Source organism: Dendrobates tinctorius, unplaced genomic scaffold (assembly GCF_039654945.1).
Source record: "Dendrobates tinctorius isolate UK_male_01 unplaced genomic scaffold, ASM3965494v1 ptg000011l, whole genome shotgun sequence".
Taxonomy (NCBI): domain Eukaryota; kingdom Metazoa; phylum Chordata; class Amphibia; order Anura; family Dendrobatidae; genus Dendrobates; species Dendrobates tinctorius.
In genome coordinates, this window is record NW_027361679.1 from 12921876 (window position 1) to 12937011 (window position 15136).

The 15136-nt window shown below is 41.7% G+C and overlaps 1 long non-coding RNA gene across 1 annotated transcript; it reads left to right on the forward strand.

Moving 5' to 3' along the window:
• The first annotated feature begins 997 nt into the window (after nucleotides 1-997).
• On the forward strand, nucleotides 998-5058 carry LOC141101009 (uncharacterized). The gene is made up of 3 exons (XR_012234845.1): nucleotides 998-1608; nucleotides 4341-4770; nucleotides 4843-5058. It is a non-coding gene; the product is annotated as an uncharacterized lncRNA (long non-coding RNA).
• Nucleotides 5059-15136: the final 10078 nt, after the last annotated feature.

Sequence of the window (15136 nt, forward strand, 5' to 3'; positions counted from 1 at the left end):
AGAATTCTGGTGTGAACTGGAAGCAAAACAAAAGATACTGATATAACAGGGGACTAGCAATACTGACCAGACTGACATAAGCTGTGGCATATGAACGGGGTCCAGCACTGGTCCCAGCAGGGAACAATGTTGAACCCACACAGCAAAGCAGAATGCAGAGAAAGGCAAAAACTGGATAAAATGCAAAAAGATTCCAGCAAACAAATAACTTATCTGAACGATGCAGGACCAAGCAGGGGGCAAGCAGACTTCAAAATGCACAGGAAGAAAACCAAATCACCAGCATCAACTGAGGGAAGCTTGCTGACTTAAATCTTCCTAGTCTGTAACACCTGACCTCCAATCATCCTCTTCAGGTGATTGACTTCTGTCAACCCGACCAGTTCCATTACCCGAAGGAACCACCAGAGGGAGCCCAAACTCAAAAGTCAGGTCCCAAGTGTTCACAACAGAAGTCCTCTGGGTGAGCTGAAATAACCTTTTCCACAGTTTTTAGTGCCCAACCTTTTACATGCTACTGTAAGACAGGCACTATTAGTCTGATTACCCATGCTTTGTGTGCAAGTTCAGTAAAGCACAGTTGCGAATCATAGCTGTTCTTTACTTCCTGTAGCGCTCGCTGATATGTAGGGCTACAGTAGCAGTATGCACATGAAAGCTCTGAGTATGTCAGGTGGATGCACTGCGGTCACTGTGGGTGGGTTAAGAGATCAGCGCTCTGTCAGACACAGCTTAGATGAGTAAGTATAAAGTCACTCTGCTTCAATTAGAAATGCCCTCTATCGACGTGCACATGTTGCGATGTAGTAAACAAAATGTCCCTCATTTGTGCTATCCCTGTACTCTATATATCAGGACATTCGTTCCTGATGTGCATTTCGCCAAAAATTGCTAGCTTTTCTCAGGGCTTTCACATTCCATTAAAACGCTTCTTCATGACTGACCCCTAAAGCAGCCATTGTACTACAAATCATTCAAATGGAGCGTGGTAGGCCTCTTTCACACTTCAGTTTTTTGCCATCAGTCACAATCCGCCAAAATTTGAAATTGGCGGATCCGCTTTTTCTTGTTGCGGATCCGCCAATTTCCCCATTGGGATACATTAGTGGCGGATTTTGACGGATGGTCGTCCGTTGCGTCCGATATTCGGCGGATCCGCAAAATTCTTTGCGGATTCTGTCTGAGGGGGACGGAGAATGTAACGTTTTTTTTCGCCGTCAAAATGGCGGATGACGGCGGATCCGCCGTCATCAGCCATGCGGTAGAATGGGGCCCTATGGGCGGCGGATCCGCCGGGATCCGCCATTTTGCGGAATCCGCCGGCAGGATCCGCAAAATCGCACTGCGCATGCCCAGAAAAAAAGATACTTTTCCAGACAGTCCCAAAACTATATAAGATGGGCTAATTGGGCCCAGACATGCAGTAGCAGCCAGACAGCAAGCCAGCCAGACCACCACCAAGCCTGCAAGACAGCCACCAAGCCTGCAAGACAGCCACCAAGCCTGCAAGACAGCCACCAAGCCTGCCAGACCACCCAGCCTGCCAGACACCCACCAAGCCTGCAGCCACAGCTATCAAGAGGCCTGCCAGTACCAGCTTTACCAAGTGTGAGTATACCTATGACATTTCTGTGTATGGCCTGCAAGTGTGTAGCGTGTGTGTGTGTGTGTGTGTGTGTGTGTGTGTGTGTGTGTGTGTGTGTGTGTGTGGTCTGCGAGTGTTGCATGTCTGTTTTTTTTTTTTTTTATATTTTTTTTTTCTGTTGCTTGTGTACTGCATTTTATTTTCATACAACTGTAATTATATTGTATTTTTTATGCTGTGATTGCTGCGATTGAGTGGTGTATGGTATGTGGTGTAATTGGGCCCAGACAATCCGGCACCAGCAACACTGAATACTCCAAGCAAGATATCCGACTCCAGCCTGCCTGACAGAAGATTCAACTAGAGCTATAAAACCTGTCTGCCCATCTGCAAGTCTACCACCTGCAAGACCCCTGGAGCGTGTGTGTGTATGTGTGTGGCCTGTGTGTGCATTTTTTTTTTTTTTTTCTGTTGCATGTGTACTGCTTTTTATTTTCATACAACTGTAATTATATTGTATTTTTTATGCTGTGATTGCTGCGATTGAGTGGTGTATTGTATGTGGTGTAATTGGGCCCAGACAATCCGGCACCAGCAACATTGAATACTCCAAGCAAGATATCAGACTCCAGCCTGCCTGACAGAAGATTCAACTAGAGCTATAAAACCTGTCTGCCCAGCTGCAAGTCTACCATCTGCAAGACCCCTGGAGCGTGTGTGTGTATGTGTGTGGCCTGTGTGTGCATTTTTTTTTTTTTTCCATTTTTTTTTTTTTTTCTGTTGCATGTGTACTGCTTTTTATTTTCATACAACTGTAATTATATTGTATTTTTTATGCTGTGATTGCTGCGATTGAGTGGTGTATTGTATGTGGTGTAATTGGGCCCAGACAATCCGGCACCAGCAACATTGAATACTCCAAGCAAGATATCAGACTCCAGCCTGCCTGACAGAAGATTCAACTAGAGCTATAAAACCTGTCTGCACAGCTGCAAGTCTACCACCTGCAAGACCCCTGGAGCGTGTGTGTGTGTGTGTGTGTTGCATTTTTTTTTTTTTTCTGTTGCATGTGTACTGCATGTTATTTTCATACAACTTTAATATTGTATTTCTTGCTGTGATTGTGTGGTGTAAAGGCTGGTTTCATATTTGCACTTTATAGCGCAGGGATAACCTGCACACGTCCACCACTAATCCCCGTCCCATCTGGTCATCACCGCCTACTAGCACACATGGACGCTTGCGATCTGCACACCCTATCTTTAGTATGGGGTGCGCAGATTGCAAGCGTTCATGTGCGCTAGTAGGTGGGGATTAGTGGCGGACGTGTGCAGGAAATAGCTGCGCTATAAAGTGCAAATGTGAAACCGGCCTAAATGGTATTGTATGTGGTGTTATTGGGCCCAGACATCTACATCAAACACCAGCCTGACTATCAGTCAGGCTGGTGTTTTAATGTAGATGTCTGTGCCCAATAACACCACATACAATACCATTTAGGCCGGTTTCACATTTGCACTTTATAGCGCAGCGATGGCCTGCACACGTCCGCCACAAATCCCCGCCTACTAGCGCACATGAATGCTTGCGATCTGCGCACCCTATCTTTATCATAGGGTGCGTAGATGGTGCGCTGGCAGGATTTTACCATGTGCTGCGCACTTTTGAAGGTGTGCCCTTGCGCGCCAAACGCAGCATGTTGCATTTTGGCGCGCACGGCACACCTTCAAAAGTGCGCAGCACACTGTAAAATCCTGCCAGCGCACCATCTGTGCACCCTATGATAAAGATAGGGTGCGCAGATCGCAAGCATTCATGTGCAGTAGTAGGTGGGGATTTGTGGCGGACGTGTGCAGGCCATCGCTGCGCTATAAAGTGCAAATGTGAAACCGGCCTAAATGGTATTGTATGTGGTTTGTGCCCAGACATCTGGCAACAGCCACACTGAAGAAACCGAACCAGACATCAAACACCAGCCTGACTGATAGAATTTCAAACTCCGCTGCAAATCTTCCACCTGCAAGACACCTGGAGTGTGTAGCCTGGCTGTGTGTTATGCGTGTTTGCGTTTTTTTATTTTTCATGTATTGTGGTATTTAAAATAAAGAGCAGAGTAGCTCCTATTTTTTGGAAAAAAAAAAATAATAAAAAAAAAAATAAATTGTTTTGAAAAAATCTACTTTGTATCATTTTAAAAAAGGTAAAATTAAGTTACCATAAAGGTAATTGAAGTGTTCTGGTATACAAGTGTGGTTAAAAGTGAGATTGCAACATACCATGAAAAAATGGGTATACACAACTGAGTTTCAGGGAATTCAAAACCATGCAAACACAGTGGGTATACACAGAAATTAAACACCTTCAATCACTGGTTACATACTCTGTTGAGAGTTTCAGGGAATGCAAACACTGGTATACACAGCAATTACACACTACACGCCTTCAATCACTGGTTACACGGTGAGACCTTTAATCACTGGTTACACTCTCGGTGAGAGTTTCAGGGAATGCAAACTGGTATACACAGCAATTACACACCTTCAATTACTGGTTACACTCAGTTACAAAACACAAAGAAAGTAGGTTTACACAAAATATTAGACACCTTCAATCACTGGTTACACTCTGAGATAAGGGAATGTAGACATGCAAACACTTAAAATTGCGTATAATTAGTTTCAGGGAATTACACATACAAAATGTTTTTTTTTTTTTTTTTTTTTTTTTTTTAAACTTTCATATCATTTTCTTTCAGTTCACACAATGAAGCGCCACCATACCGGCAGACACGGCCAGCCCAACCGTAGCAGAGATTCAGACCGCAGCAGGGATCAACGCAGCAGACATGACCGGTCAGACCGCAGCAGAAACAACCCTGACCGCAGCAGAGAGGAACAGCCACACCGCGGCGTACAGGCAACCATTAGTTTCCCTGTAAGTATAAAGACCTGAAAGCTTATTATGATCCTTTGTATAGTAGCTTAACAAGTCTCTTTATACTTGCAGATCACTTCAAGCACTACCAGCAGGGTAGCAGCAGAGAGAGCCAGCCAGGCTGCAGCAGAGAGGCCCAGCCAGACCGCAACAGAGACTGCCAGCCAGGCTGCAGCAGAGAGGCCCAGCCAGACCGCAACAGAGACTGCCAGCCAGGCCGAAGCAGATACTGCCAGCCAAACATTTTCCCTGTAAGTATAAAAGCCTGAAAGCTTATTATGATACTTTGTATAGTAGCTTAACAAGTGTGTTTATACTTGCAGATCAGTTCAGGAAGCAACACAGCTGCCCCAAGCCGTAATGTCTTCTCCTGAAAGCTCCCCCTCACATCATCAGCGAGCTGAGGTAAAAAAAATTTTGTTTATTTTTTATTTAAAATAATTTTTTTGTGGTTAAAAACACTATCCTATTATGTTTTAACAGGAAGCTGATTCAGAGGAGCTTCCAGGAGGAGACGTGCAGGGCGGAGAGACACACGGAGGGGGTGCGCAGATTGTAAGTTTAGCATATACACAGATACATAATGCTACACCCAACACAAACATTCATCACAGTGCACACCATAACTGCATCCATCCAAACATTTTTTTTTTTTTTCCCACAGTCTTCAGAATCCGGTGCCCGCACTAGAGTGACTCCCAGGACATCCCAGGGTCGTCAAGGTGATGCCTCTGGTGGTCGGCAAACGGTAAGTAACCCTATTTTGATAATTGTTTAAATGAACATCATGTGTTTGAATATAATGTAATTTTTTGCTTTTTGTTTTGTTTTTTATCTTCACAGGTTTCACAGCGTGCTCCCCGCAGACATCAGGAGGAGGGTGTCATTATTGATAGTGATGACCTCATCCATGAGGTGGAAATCCGGGAGCCGCTGTGGAACATGGCAAACCGTCTTCATGCCGACCAACCAACCACACGACGGCTCTGGGATGAAGTCTGTTCTTCAGTTATTGACAACTGGGAGGAACTCAATGTGAGGGCCAGGGATTTTGTGCGTAAGTATTACAACTTCAGTAACTTATATTTCCAGCATGTGAAGTGTTGAATACTAAACCTTTTTTTTTTTTTTTTGCTTCACAGGTGACAGGGTTATCACACGGTGGCGGTCGCTCCGGGATCGCTTCAAGAGGGACTACAACAAAGAGATTCAGACCCCGAGTGGATCGTCGGGAGGACGCCGGGGACCCCAGTACAAAAACTACCAAGCCCTGGCGTTCCTGCGATCTACAATGGCGTGCAGAAGGTAAATATTCCCCAAACAATTCCTGTAGTAGAAATGTTTAACCAATTTTTTTTTCAGCAGACTTAAATTAAATATCAATATTTTTAATATACATTTTTTTCTTCTTTTTTTTTTTTAGCACCATCTGCAGCACTCGGGAGTCTGCATCAGAGTTGCGTCCCTCTGGAGTGATCCCTAGTGAGACCGCCCCCGGTGACCACATCGAGGTATCCGACCCCTCTGTACCTACCCTCTTGTCTGATCCCTCTATCCCCTCCACCAGCACTGGAGCAGCAGGGCAGACTTCATCACATGAAGCTGCTGGTGACGACTTGTTCCCTGTTCCCCACCCCTCAGACACTGCCGCAACATCTCGACCAACTTTTGGTTCTGGCCGGCAGCGTCTGAGGAGTCAGGAAAGGATGACCTTGTCTGACTGTTTGAGTCTAAACTCAACTGTTCAACACGGTTTCCACACTTATGGACAAAGGTTATCTTCTGGGTTGACCATGATCAATCAAAGTATCATGGAACTCAGAAGATACATGGAACAGATGAGTTTAGAATCAAACCAGACACCGAGACATACCTTTTTTCAATCTGTTGTCCGGCAAATGGAAGGTTTAAGTACTCACCAGCAGATGCGTGTGATGCAAGCCTGTCAGAATGCTCTAGTGGAAGTGCTTGCTGAAGCATCTCTTCCTCCCCCTGTCTATCCTTCCACAGTCCATCCTCCCCCTGTCCATCCTCCCCCTGTCTATCCTTCCACAGTCCATCCTCCCCCCGTCCATCCTTCCACCACCATCAATCACACAGCCGTCCCTCCTCCTACCACTCCCTCTCCTTTCTCTAGTTCCCCATTCCATTCTTCCCAGTACCTACCTTCCCCATTGCATTATACCCCAATGCCCTCGCCATACCCACCCCCACATACACCTTCAATGTACCCACAAACCTCGTCTGTCCATCCACTCCCGTCCCAACCACATGTGTTAAACCCCCCTTCCACTTCTGGTCCTCACCAACTCCCTCCCCAGTCCCCTACCCCCCCCCTCGATGTGGTCAACCCTGTTAACCCCCCCTCCAATACTATCTCCACCCAACATTATCATAGTTTGTAATTTTTCTGTTGTAATATACCAAAAAAAAATTAAAAAAGTAATATACCAAAAAAAATTAAAAAAGGTAATATTATACCAAAAAAAAGTTACCAAAAAGGTAATACCAAAAAAAGTTACAAAAAAAGTTAAGAAAAAAAAAAAAAAAAAAAAAAAATACAGTTAATACAAATTGTCAGAAATAAACTTTTTTTTCAAAAAACTTTATTGTGATGTTTATTTTTTGCTTCTTTATTCAAATTACACCAGTGGTGTAAAAGGTAAACACAACACTTGTTAACACAACACACAACCCTGGGTAATATTTCACAGTACACCGGTGGTGTACAAGGTACAAAAAAACACTTGGTAGCACAACATTTGATAACCAACACTTGTGAACATTTCAAAGTGTAAAACGCTTGGTACACAACACTTGGTAACTTTACGCTTGGTACACAACACTTGGATAACTTTACGCTTGGTACCCAACAATTGTTAACACTGCAAAGTGTAAAATTAACCAAATCACATGGTAAAACACAATGCTTGTGCAAAGCAAACACTTGGTAAAATTTCAGATAAAAAAAAAAAAAAAAAATTACTCACAATTGGTAAGAAGAAAATTATATCATGTGATATTGCCAGTCCACTTGTCCCTCTGGTGTAACAAAATAATCTGCAAAGGTATCCCTAATTCTTGCCACTGAACCAGTACTCCGAAAAGTTTGCTGCTCATAATCCCACAAGGTGGTTTCATACACATTTTCATCGATGGAAACTGGTTCCTTTGAAAGGACAAAATTGTGCAGGATTACACAGGCCTTTACCACCTCATCCACAGTCTCTGTTTTCATTTTCATGGCCGTTAACAGGACTCTCCATTTTGCAGTTAAAATTCCAAACGCGCACTCCACCACTCTGCGCGCTCTGGTTAACCGATAGTTATAGATTCTTTTCTGGTGTGTTAATCCACGACTACCATATGGCTTCAGTAGGTGTTTTGAAAGTTGAAAAGCATCGTCGCCAACGCACACAAAAGGCATTGGTGGGCCTGTTGTTCCAGGGAGTGGTCTTGGAGGTGGGAAGTTAAAATTGTCTCCATACAAGCGACGGCCCATGGTGGAACTCTTGAATACCTGTGAGTCGTTAGAACGACCGTATGCACCAATGTCCACGGCAATGAATTTGCAGTTTGCATCCGAAATGGCCATTAGCACAATGGAAAAGTATTTTTTATAGTTGTAAAACTGTGAACCAGATCCCATGGGTTTCACAATCCTGATATGCTTGCCATCCACGGCACCGATGCAGTTTGGAAACTGGCAGATATCTTGAAACTTCTCTGCAATCTCCAGCCACCTCTCCTGGGTTGGCTCTGGGATGTATTCCTCCTGTAGAGAATCCCATAATGCCCGGCAGGTCTGTTGTACAATTCCAGCAATAGTGGAAATCCCAATCCGGAACTGGAAATGGAGGGAGGTGAAGGATTCTCCAGTTGCCAGGAATCTTAAAAAAAGGGAAAAAAAGTAAAATTAATACAAACTACAAGCCATAACATAACAATAAAAGCCTGCAGAATCTGAAACATTTTAAAAGGTAGATAACTTACCGAAGGGTCACCATCAAACGCTCCGCCGGTGATATAGAAAACCGCATGTAGGTGTCCCTTCTCCGGATTTGTTCTCCAACACGATCCACCAATATCTCAAAGAATTCCATCCGCATGCGCACGTAGTTGAAGAACTTGTCCGGATTCTCCCTCAATTCCAGGTACAGTGTGGAAAAAACGCCACGGGTGAACCTCTGCGCATTAATGGGATGAATCCACTGGCGCCGTCTCCTCATACGCAGGATTCGCAGTCTTCTTTTCTCCCTCTCGATAGCAATAATTGCCAACCGATTCAAGTGAAGATCCAATTCCACACAGAAGCTGTCAATACTCGCAATAACTCCTTCCAGACTCGCACTAACTCCTTCCATCGCTGCCACTAGCTCTAAAACCTTTCAAAGAAATTGTATCACAACACCCTAGATATATTTCTCCCTAGTTTCCAGCATCCAATCACATTTGAGAGCATTTTCCAAGAGCGAATCATATTTGGGAGCATCCCATTTTGGAGGTGTGGAAAAACGGATCCGCAAAAAAACGGATCCTACGGACGACAAAACGGATGCAAACTGATGGTACGGATCCGTTTTGTTGAGGATCCGCAGTAAAATCGGTATGGCGGATCCTCAACAAAACGGATCCGTAGCATCAGTTTGCATCCGTTTTGTTTCCATTTTTGCGGATCCGCCATTTTCAAATTTTTGGCGGATTGTGACTGATGGCAAAAAACTGAAGTGTGAAAGAGGCCGTAGCTATTCTTTGCTCCAAACACATTTAACAAAAAAAAGTCAGACATATTAAATCATAATTTAGCTTCCTGTAAATGAATAGATCATTGCAGGTGTTTTTAGTTCATTTAGATCTTTATCAGAGGCAATAAAGCCATATGACATGAATTGGGTGTTATTTATAGTTTACTAGAAAAAAAACAGATAATATAATATTTGAATGAATAAATCATAGGTTTGTATATACGTATGTTTATACCATTTTCAGAAAGGAAAAGGAACAAAGAGAAAGATCATCATTATCATTCTCTGTGGATGTATATCTATTGATATCATGTTGGTGATATACAAAAAATACACACTTATTGTTATGCTCACTGACACAAAAAGAGGACTTAGAAATCCTCCAAAAATGCAGTGGACCCGATTAAAGATGGCAACGCCACAGGTGCAGCAATACCGATGAAACAACCACTCTCAACCTACCAATCCATGGAGGGGAGGTTGTTTGGTATATTAGTGCACAAAAGATAATAATCTGCATGCGGCATTATTCGCATACAGGTGATGCAGAGCATCCAGCTTACAGCCTATTAGTGACGCCCATACTCTTAGCCCAGTGCTAACCAAAATGCATCCTGTGTGAACAGAGGCCACAGTTTAGAGAGCCATCTGGGCCCAACTGCACCCTGAAAAATAAATTATTACGGTCTAGGTCAATGAAATAAAGATTACTTGTCCACTACACACAGACAGGTACAAAATGAATATATAAATTTGTATTTAGTGTTTAGTGGCTATCATACATTCATATATTTATATACTCGCCCCACATAATGCTTAACAGCATGAGTTCTATGAGCGATACTGAGAAATGTAGGCTCACAGCTGCGTTCAGAAGTGTTGGCTGCATTCCTGCTGGATTCAGAATTAGCTTTACATTAACTCAAATTGCTTTTCAGACTTGTTTCCTTTCTTTTTATATTTTTTGAAAAGCATAGCCAACACTATTTTTAAAGCTGCGATATTGTAAATAACAACAGGGTGCATTTTGTGCATCAATTTTCTATTAATTTCAACACATAAGGATGAAACAAGCGTAGAGATTAAGTAGGAGTCCATTTATTAAAAGCCCACAGTATAACAGTCGGCAGTAAAAAGATGAAAAAGAGAAAGCTGCTTGGGATCAAGTGGTTTCATATTTCAATACAGGTAATACCTACTACTACTACTAACAATTGTATAGCACAAAGTGAATGATAACAACCCAAGGGTGCTGTGATGCCTCACTAACACCTACATTCAGTGAGACATCTTCACATCCTTAGCTGCCCATCCCTGAAACACACACACAGCAGGGTCTTTACTCTTCTAATTTCATGAAACGTGATGGAAAATCTCCTTGCAAAACCTATATTCCAGGACTGGCCTTGGCCAGCTGCCGGTTTAGTGAAGCTCAAACAGACCTGCTTGAATAGAATGTGTCATCAAAAAATTGACATTGTTTAAGTAATATTTCTATTTTAAGTTTTGCTTATATCTTTTGTATGCTTTTTTCATCCCACAATGTGTTAAAAATAATTAGAAGTCTTGCAATTTTCACACAAGCTACTTGAACTATTGTAGACTCATACTTTTGCTTCTTTCAGGAAATCCACATGTACAATAGCAGAAACAGACTGACTCAAACTCTATATTTTGTATGGAAGCTACTGATGAGTGTGTGAGAAGGTCACTGTGACGGGAGGGGGAAGGTTGGCATCACCTATTGTGACTAGCTTGTCCTATGCTTTTAGACGTATATAGAGGTGTTTCCCATCATTGTAATTCTGTATATGATGATAACGGGACGTTTGAAAAGTATAAAGTACAGTGTGAACATTTTAAGATTTATATATTCATAACCATCATGTATGGATGCACAAAACATGCATGAAATAACATACAAGCCCGATGAACAATAAAAATCTTTATTGTAGCCAAAAATGTACACAATATTATATATAATATAATAATTATTACAATAATTATTTCATGTGTGGGCACCCTCACTGAGCAGGTATCTGGATGGGTAGAGGGTGTTCTTAAACCACTGGTGAAGGATACATCCAGCTACATTCAGGACACAACTGACCTATTGAATAAACTAGCAGCAATAGGTCCTCTACCAGAAGGAACCATCCTGGCCACCATGGATGTGGAATCTTTGTACTCTAATATCCCACACCAAGATGGTTTAAATGCCTGCAAATTCTTCATGGAAAACACAGGGACTGATGCTGATGCTGTGGTGAAACTTATAAAATTCATCCTCACCCACAATTACTTTGAATTTGACAACAGGATCTATCTACAGGAGACTGGCACAGCTATGGGAAGTAAAATGGCTCCACAGTATGCAAATCTTTTCATGGCCAAGCTTGAAAGCGATTTTTTGTCCTCATGCCCCATCAGGCCCCTGGCCTACTACCGCTTCATTGATGATATTTTAATCATCTGGACGGAGTCTGAGCAACAGCTACAGATGTTCCACGAACAGTTTAATCAATTTCATCCCACCATCAATTTAACACTCAACTACTCCAGTACCGAGATTAATTTTTTGGACACCATCATTAAGCTAAAAAACAATGAAATAGAGACATCCCTGTATCAGAAGCCAATCGACCGTCCAACATACCTTAAATGGGACAGTTTCCATCCAAAACACATAAAGAACTCTATTATCTATAGCCAAGCCATCAGATACAATCGTATATGTTCCAACCCCATGGATAGAGACAAACACCTTGGTCGCCTCAAAAAGACCTTTTTGAATCAGGGTTACCATCCAAGAACAATTGAAAACCAAATTACAAGAGCCACCAGATTGTCAAGGAATCACCTGCTACTTTACAAAGCTAAAGAAGAAAATAACCGAGTGCCTCTAGTAGTCACCTACAACCCAAATCTGGAGGTGCTAAGGGGAGCTGCACGGAAATTACAACCTTTACTACAAAAAGATGCCCGATTAAAATCCATTTTTCCAGACCCCCCACTGCTGTGTTTTAGGCAGCCCCCAAATTTAAGAAGCATCATTGTCAGAAGCTCCCTGTCCTCTCCAACAGCTGCAGGAACCTTTCCTTGCAACCAGAAAAAATTTAAAACCTGTCCATTTATAATGACCACGGACAAGATAAAGATCCCCAACTCACATCAGGACTACAAGATCCCAGGTACTTTCACCTGCATTACATCTAATGTGGTGTACTTAATTATTTGTACTAAATGTCCAACTGGGGGTCTGTATGTGGGGGAGACAGGGCAAAAGCTTAGAACAAGGATGAATGCTCATCGTCACACAATAAGAGAAAAAAGAATGGATCTACCTGTGGCAAAACATTTCTGTATCCCTGGTCACAGCAGCATGGATATGAAATTACTGGTATTGAAAGGTAACTTCACATCTCAGAGAGAGAGACGAGTTTGGGAGTACAAATTTATGACGAACTTTGACACTCTCAGTGCTGGAATGAATGTGTCGCATGGATTTATGTCTTTTTACATCAATTAAGGAATTTCCTTTTAAAACCTTGCGGGGCAACACAGAACTAGACCCCAATCAGAGGACCATAAAACATCCAGACTCCTTATCTATGAACTGGTCCAATGTTTATATTTATGTTTCTCCCTCTCCCATATTGATAGTTCTGCTTCACGTCACTTGTCTTATCTATTGCATTTTTTCTAGGCTGTATTGTGCATAAATATGTGACTTCAGATTTTGTATTAGTCCAGCCTGATGAAGAGACCTGAGTAGTCTCGAAAGCTTGCAATGTATTACCATCTTTTCAGTTAGCCATTAAAAGGTATCAACTACTGAGGACTCTCAATCCTGAATATTTTTCTATCCACTGGCTAACACGGTACAAAGATATACATCTTTCCTGTATCACAATATTATAAACATTTATTGAAAATTCATTCCGCAAATTTATGGGAGATTAACTCTTGCATCATTTCCTTTTCACTTCAAAGCTTCTCTGGATACATTTTCTCTTATAGAAGAATGCGGTTCTTCTCTGTGAAGCATCCACAAGTAGTCCCATAACTTGTTCACGTTCCGTCAACCTTGGTATCATTCCATCTTCTTGATATCCTGATGAAATTTTTCTCCTTGCTCTTCTCTATCAGCACCAAGGCTTTCAGGAAAGTAGACTAAATGGAAATGTAAAAAAATAGCTTCAGATTCATCAGAGAACCCAAGGGAAATATTTCAGCATGTTCTCCTTGATGGACTCTTAAATTTTTCATTGTTGTTATTATGTAGAAATTCATCCACAATGTTTTTATCCCCTTTACCCCCAAGGGTGGTTTGCACGTTCATGACTGGGCCAATTTTTACAATTCTGACCACTGTTCCTTTATGAGGTAATAACTCTGGAACGCTTCCATCAATCCCGGTGATTCTGACATTGTTTTCTTGTGACATATTGTATTTCATGATAGGGGTAAAATTTCATTCATATAACTTGTGTTTATTTGTGAAAAAACTGGAAATTTAGTGAAAATTTTGAAAATGTTGCAGCTTTCCAACTTTGAATTTTTATGCCCTTAAATCACAGAGATATGGCACACAAAAAACTTAATAAGTAACATTTCCCACATGTTTACTTTACATCAGAACAATTTTGGAGCCAACTTTTCTTTGTTAGGAAGTTATAAGGGTTAAAAGTTAAACAGCGATTTCTCATTTTTACAACACCATTTTTTTAGGGACCACATCATATTTGAAGCCACTTTGAGGGGTCTATATGATAGAAAATACCCAAAAATGACAGCATTCTAAAAACTGCACCCTGACGGTACTCAAAACCACATTCAAGAAGTTCATTAACCCTTCAGATGCTTCACAGGTATTTTTTGAATGTTTACAAAAATGAACATTTAACTTTTTTTCACAAAAAAATTACTTCAGGTCCATTTTTTTTATTTTACCAAGGGTAACAGGAGAAATTGGACTGGAAAAGTTATTGTACAATTTGTCCTGAGTATGCTGATACCCCATATGTGGGAGAAAACTACTGTATGGGCACACGGGGCTTGGAAGGGAAGTAGTGACGTTTTAGAATGCAGATTTTGATGGAAATCTTCTGCGGGTGTCATGTCGCATTTGGAGAGCCTCTGATGTGCCTAAACTGTTGAAACCCCCCATAAGTGACCCCATTTTGGAAACTAAACCCCCTAAGGAACTTATCTAGATGTGTGGTGCAAACTTTGAACCCCCATTTGCTTCAAAGAAGTTTATACCATAGAGCCACAAAAATAAAAAAAAATCATATTTTTTTCCACAAAAATGATATTTTTGCCCCAATTTTTTATTTTCCCAAGAGTAACAGGAGAAACTGGACCCCAAAAGTTGTTGTACAATTTGTCCTGAGTAGGCTGATATCCCATATGTGGGGGTAAAACACTGTTTGGGCGCATGGCAGAGCTTGGAAGTGAAGGAGCACTGTTTGACTTTTTCAACGCAGAATTGGCTGGAATTGAGATCTGATGCCATGTTGCATTTGTAGAGTCCCTGATGTGCCTAAACAGTTGAAACCTACCAATTGTAACTCAAATCCTAAACCCAACACACCCCTAACCCTAATCTCAGCCCTAACCCTAACCCTAATGGGAAAATGGAAATAAATACATTTTTTAAATGTTATTATTTTTCCCTAACTAAGGGGGTGATAACGGGGGGTTTGATTTACTATTTATAGCGGGTTTTTATGTTTGGCAGCTGTCACACGCTAAAAGATGTTTTTTATTGTAAAAATATTTTTTGCATCACCACATTTTGAGAGCTATAATTTTTCCGCATTTTGACCCACAAAGTCATGTGAGGTCTTATCTTTTGAGGGACGACTTG